The following is a 7069-nucleotide window of genomic DNA, read 5'->3' on the forward strand; positions in this document are numbered from 1 at the left end:
GGGGCATGTTTTTCTCCCAAGCGTGCATCCCATTTGCTTGTTCTTTGCCCTTTCCAACTTTTCCATAATTGAAAGGCTGAACTGGTGTCCTTTTCCCCTTCATGTATTCTGCTTCCCATCTCTGTAAACTGATTCCTGAGCACTAAACATCTGCTGATTAGTCAGCACAGTGAATGACTCTCGGCCTCTCCTCTGTCCCCTTGGAGGGGCTGGCCACACAGCATACACAACTCATTTCCACAAACACAACTCCTGCCAACTGCTCACATTTTATACAAATCCCTCCATGGCTGCCTGGCCATCCTCCCACGGAGTCTTGGCTGACCCGTGATCAACACAACAGGACAGCAGAGTCGGGGATTAAAGGATGCACATGTGTGATGAAGAACTATTTAATTTGGGGCAAAATGGATCTTAAAAACATTGTATCATGATAGACACAATACCAGACACTTAATATTAATTTATTTTTTTTGATGTGAAATTACACACATGGAAATGCACAGACCACAACTGTACAATTTTAACAAATGGTTTCACTCCCACGAGCCACATCTTTCTGTCATTCCAGTGCCCCACAAGAGTCACCCCACCTTCAGAAGAAAGCACAGCTTGGGTTTTTGTTTCACTACAGCCTATGCTTGCCTGTTCTAGAACTGCAACTCAATGGACCTATCCTGCATGCTCTGCCTTCTTTTGCTTAGCATAGTGTCTGCAGGATTCGTCCGTGACGTTGTGTGTATGAGTAGTCTGTGTCTTCTTACATGAAGCAGACCTTATTGTTTGGTATTTAATTTAAATTTCCAGTTATTTTAATTCAAACTGTGTTTGATTACATTTTGTCTCTCAAAACTTTGAATCATGTAAGTTAGAAATGCTAACATCTTTTGGCTACTGGTGCTCTTTCCTACTCTTACCTTGGAATACTTTCTGGGGTCTGTTGGTACAGATTTTTTTTTTTTTATTTGAAAAGCAGAGTTATAGAGAGAAAGAAGGAGAAATGGAGAGATCTTCCATCTGCTGGTTCACTCCCCAAATGGCTATAATGGCCAGGGCTGGGCTAGGCCAAAGTCAGGAGCCTGGAACTCCATCGGGTCTCCCACGTCAGTGGCAGGGGTCCAAGCACTTGGGCCAGCATCCACTGCTTTACCAGGTGCATTACTGGACCTGGATTGGAAGTGGAGCAGCCAGGACTCAAACCCGCACTCGTATGGGATGTCAGCATCGCAGATAGCAGCTTAACCTGTTGTGTCACAACACCAGCCCTGGTCCAGATCTGCATAATGGCTTTCTTTTTTTTTTTTTTTTTTTTTTTTTTATTATTATTATTTTTTTTTTTTTTTTTTTTTTTTGACAGGCAGAGTGGACAGTGAGAGAGAGAGACAGAGGGAAAGGTCTTCCTTTTGCCGTTGGTTCACCCTCCAATGGCCGCCGCGGCCAGCGCGCTGCGGCCGGCGCACCGCGCTGATCCGATGGCAGGAGCCAGGAGCCAGGTGCTTTTCCTGGTCTCCCATGGGGTGCAGGGCCCAAGCACTTGGGCCATCCTCCACTGCACTCCCTGGCCACAGCAGAGGGCTGGCCTGGAAGAGGGGCAACCGGGACAGAATCCGGCGCCCCGACCGGGACTAGAACCCGGTGTGCCGGCGCCGCTAGGCGGAGGATTAGCCTATTGAGCCGCGGCGCCGGCCTGCATAATGGCTTTCTTTCTGTGCAACCACACACAAGTGTATGTTTCTTTAGAAGACATATAGGGTTGTCCCTCAGAACTCACAGGGGATTAGTTCCAGGTTCCTATGTGGATACCAGAATCTGGGGGTGCTCAAGTTCCCTGTATGAGACAGAGCAGTGTTTGCATACAGCCTACATATATCCTCCCATATAGTTGTTTATTTAGAGAGAGAGAAAGAGAGGGAAGGAGAAATTCCATCTGCTGATGGACCCCCTAAATGCCTGCAAAGGGCCGGCAGAAGGTCAAAGCTGGGAGCCTGGCACTCTGATATGGGATGCAGACTTCCCAAGTGGCATCTTAACAGGCATCGCAACCACTGGGCCAAATGCTCGCTCCTGACACCTGCTCATTGAAACAAAACAAAAACATGTTAACAGAGGTCCTCCCCATCTGATGTGGTGGCAGCAACTCAATTACTTGAGCCATCACCCCAGAATCTGCAGTCGTAGGAAGCTGCAGTCAGAAGCCAGAGACAGGGGGCTGGGGGCTGTGGCTGGTGGTGTGTCTCAAGCCATTTGGCACACCAGCATCTCACATCCCAGCGCTGATTCAAGTCGCGACTGCTCTGCTTCTGTTCCAGCTCCCTGCTAATGCACCTGAGAAGCAGTAGAAGATGGCTCTAACGTTTGGGCCCTTGTCAGCCATGTGGGAGATGCAGATGGAGTTCCTGGCTCCTGCTTTGGCCTGGCCCAGCCCCAGCCATTGCACCATTTAGGGAGTGAGCCAGCAGATAGAGAATCTCTCTTTTTCTGTCTCTCCCTCACTCTCAGTCACTATGCCTTTCAAATAAAGAAATACACTTAAAAAAAAAAAAAAAAAAAAAAAAGAGAAGAGAAGAGCCAGAGACAGGGAATGGATCCAGGCATTGAATTCAAGCACTCTGACTCTTCTTTGGTACATGGGTGTCTTGATTTTTTTTTTTTTAGATTTATTTTTATTTATTTGAAAGGCAGAGAGAGAGAGAGAGAGAGACAGAGAGAGAGAGAGAGAGACAGAGAGAGAGAGAGAGAGAGAGAGAGAGAGAGGTCTTTCATCCACTGGTTCATTCCCTAAATGGCTGCTAAGGCTGGGGTTGGGCCAGGCCAAAGCCAGGAGCCAGGAGCTTCATCCGGGTCTCCCAGGTGGGTGCAGGGGCCAAAGCACTTGAGTCATCTCCCACTGCTATCCAAGGCACATGAGCAGGGAGCTGGACTGGAAGTGGAGCAGCCAGAACTTGAACCAGTGTTCATATGAGATGCTGGCACTGCAGGAGGAGGCTTAACCTTCCATGCCACAGCACTAGCCCCCTGAACTGGGTTTTAACTACCAGGTTAAACACCCACCCCTCCTATATATTTTATACATTTAAAAATATATACCGGCCGGCACTGCGGCTCAATAGGCTAATCCTCCACCTTGCGGCGCCGGCACACTGGGTTCTAGTCCCGGTCAGGGCGCCGGATTCTGTCCCGGTTGCCCCTCTTCCTGTCCAGCTCTCTGCTGTGGCCCAGGAGTGCAGTGGAGGATGGCCCAAGTCCTTGGGCCCTGCACCCCATGGGAGACCAGGAGAAGCACCTGGCTCCTGCCTTTGGATTAGCGTGATGCGCCGGCCACAGTGTGCCGGCCGCGGCGGCCATTGGAGGGTGAACCAACGGCAAAGGAAGACCTTTCTCTCTATCTCTCTCTCTCTGTCCACTCTGCCTGTCCCCCCCCCCCCAAAATATATATATATATATATTTATTAATTTGAAAGGTAGAGAGACAGAGAGAGGGAGAGAAAGAGAGAAAGATCTTTTATCCACTGGTTTAGGCCCCAAATACTCACACTAGCCAGGGTTGGGCCAGGCTGAAACTGGGAGCTAGAAATTTAGTCTGGTTCTCCCATGTGGGTGGCAGCTACCACTGCTGAGTGAACATTACTGGGAAGCTGGAATTGAGGGCTGGAATTCGGACTTGAACCCAGGCATTTCAATATGGGGAGCGGCATCCCAAGTGGCATCTTAACCTCCGTGCCAATCATGCCCCTCCCCGCCACATACTGTGAATGATCTCTACATTACTTACTAACGCAGTGTAAGCAGTTACTACAGTGCGTTATTCGGGAGTAATCACAAAGGCTGTCTGCATGTATTCGGTGCAGCCACAAATATTTTTCCAAATGTTTTCAATCTGTTGTTGGTTGACTCTGACAACACAGAACCCACAGATGGGGAGACCTATGTAATTGTATTTTTTTTTTAAAGAGCAGGTGTCAAGGGTGAGCATTCGGCACAGTGGTTGAGATGCTTGTTAAGATTCTGCTTGTGTGTGTGTGTGGGGGGCAGCGCTGTGGCATAGCAGGTAAAGCTGCCTCCTGCAGTGCCAGCATCCCATAGGGGCGCAGGGCCCGCGTGGGAGCCCCAGAAGAAGCTCCTGGCTCCTGGCTTTGGATCAGCTCAGCTCTGGCCATTGCGGTCAATTGGGGAGTGAACCAACAGATGGAAGACCTCTCTCTCTCTCTCTCTCTCTGCCTCTCATTCTCTCTCTGAATAACTCTGACTTTCAAATAAATAAATAAATCTTAAAAAAAAAAAAAAAAACTTTGAAATGGTGGTCAGCCAAGGTGTGAATAATATTTTAGTTTGTATTGGATGCATCCCAGAAAGAATATTTTCACACATGGTCACTAGCTATTTGTGTTTTTTTTTTTTTTTTCACTGAAAAGGAACTTTTTTTTTTTTAAGAAAATTTTTTTTATTTGAAAGTCAGAGTTACACAGAGAGAGAAGAAGAGGCAGAGAGCAAGGCCTTCCATCTGCTGGTTCACTCCTCAGATGGATGCAATGGCCGGAGCTGCACTGATCCAAAACCAGGTGCCAGGAGCTTCTTCCAGGTCTCCCACATGGGTGCAGGGGCCCAAGGACTTGGGCCATCTTCTACTGCTTTCCCAGGCCACAGCAGAGAGCTGGATCGGAAGTGGAGCAGCTGAGACTTGAACCGGCGCCCGAATAGGTTGCCGGTGCTTCAGGCCAGGGCTTTAATCACTGCGCCACAGCGCCGGCCCCATGAAGAGGAACTTTCAACCTAAGTTTTCTATTGGGATATTTCTCTTTTGCTTAACGGGTTTATAGGCGCTCATTCAGAAATACATTATTTGTCTTAGTGTTCTATTCATTGCAACTAAAAATAAGCAAGCAAGCAAACAAAAATTTTGGGCTATGTTTGTAGTACATAAGTTTTAAACTATACCAATATTTGGCTGATGGCTTTTGCTTTTCCTGTCCCTGTTTAAGACAGTCTTCCTTACTCCAAGGTCATAGGCATAGGATTTTATTTCCCTCTGATAAAATTTTTAAAAGTTTATTTACTTATTTGAAAGTCAGATTGGCAGAGAGAAAGAAAGAGAGAGAGGGAGAGAGAGAATCTTCTATCCTCTGGTTCACTTCCCAAATACCTGTAACAGTTAGGGCTGGGCCAGGCTGAAGCCAGGACTAGGAAAACTCCATCTGGGTTTCCTGGATGAGTGGAGGGACTGAAGTTCCTGAATCATCACTTGCTATACCCCAGAGTACGCATTAGCAGGAAGCTGGATCAGCAGCAGAGGGAGGACTTGACCCCCAGGCACTCTGACATGGCGTGTGGTATCCAACGCAGTGGCTTAACCTACTGTGCCACAAAGCCTGCTTCTCCACCTGGTAATTTTATAGCTATGAGTTGATTTTAATGTGCTGCAGGGCATTCTGATAAATAAGACAATTCCAAATAAGACCTATCACTTTAAGCAATTTAATTTATCCATTGTATCTTTTAACCCATATCCTGTTTGGGTATGGGAGTTAAACAACCAGTATGCTATGGGCTAGTTTGTGTTCCTTGGAAAAACCTACCTTAAATTCTGGTCAGGAAAATAATTAGTGGGCAGACTTTAGCCCAGCAGTCAGGATGCCCGGTAGGATGCCTGTGCCCCATATCAGAGTACCTAGGTTTGAGTCCCTGCTGTAGCTCCTGTCTCTGGCTTCCGGCTAACGCACACCCTGGTGGGCAGCAGGTAGTGGCTCAAGTAACTGAGTTCCTGCCACCCATGTGGGAGACCTGGATTGAGTTTCTTGGCTCTGGGCTTTGGCTCTCGCCCAGTCCTGGCTGTTGTGGGCATGTGGGGAGTGAATCAGCACATGGGAGCCTTCTCCCTGCCTGTCAAATAAAGGAGGCTTTTCTTTTCTTTTCTTTTTTTCTTTTCTTTTCTCTTTTCTTTCTCTCTCTCTCTCCCTCCCTCCCTCTCTTTCTTTCTTTCTTCCTAGAAAAGATAATGATATCACCCAGCAAGTATCTTTATGTGCCTATGTGCCACATATCGAGACGCACAGAAAGATGGTCAGAGCCCCGTGCGCGCACAGAGGCTTGTGGGAAGGCAGACACAAAGCAGGCAGCTCTAAGTGTGTTGGGAACCAAGGCAATGTGTTGTGTAGGCTACCGCCGTACATCCACGTCAGAGGAGGTGAAACCGTCCTTGGAGATTTAAACAGAACGCGCGGGGCCCTTCCATCCCATGTCCCGAAGGCAGCACAGTGACCTTCCAGGATGGCCGTGGCTTCCCCGGGGCCTTGTCACCGAAGGCTCTGGGTGTCTGCCTCCTCGACAGTGTCGCCTGCAGTTATGCTCTGCTGTCCTGGCCTTGGGAGCCTGGATCATGCTCCTCCGTCTCCCTTCAAGTCGGTCTCGCTCGGGCTCTTGTTGCTGAGCCTCCCATGAGGCCCTGGGGTGACGGGCGTGTGCGTGCGGGCGTTTCCAGGCAGCACACCTGTAGCTTTCCAGGCGGCGGGTGTCCTCGCACTTTCCCTGTCCTCTTTCTCTGTGGGCTGCAGGGGGCTGAGCCGTCCACACAGCCATCTTGGAGATGGCAGCCAATGAGAGTCCAAGTACCCGGGCTCCTGCCACCCCCGGTAGACCAGGATGGGGTTCCCGGCTCCTGACTTCTGCCTGGTGCAGCCCTGGCCGTTGTGTCCATTTTGGGGAGCGAATCAGTGGATGGGAGATGGATCCCTCTCCCTTTCAAATTTATTTATTGGAATAAATCTTAATAAAAACTGGCAGAGGACTCATAATTTCGGTCTTTCTTTGTTTCTCTCTGTAAGCGGAAGAAGCCGGAGTGCGGGTAGGTTTTCCCTTTGAAAAGAACTATGCTACCCTTTCTCTTAGCAGACAGGAGCAGCCATACTCAAGTTACTAAAGTTCGGGGCTTAAGTAACCTTTTCCCCCAGCAGAGGAATGTAACAGTGGAAGCTGATGCAGAGTGCCTAGTCAGTGAGGAAGCAGCGCTGAAGTTGGGGGTTGAGGTCAGAGGGAAGAGTTGTCAACTAGGGGACAGATGGGCTGGGAGGAGTGG

Source organism: Oryctolagus cuniculus, chromosome 7 (assembly GCF_964237555.1).
Source record: "Oryctolagus cuniculus chromosome 7, mOryCun1.1, whole genome shotgun sequence".
Taxonomy (NCBI): Eukaryota; Metazoa; Chordata; class Mammalia; order Lagomorpha; family Leporidae; genus Oryctolagus; species Oryctolagus cuniculus.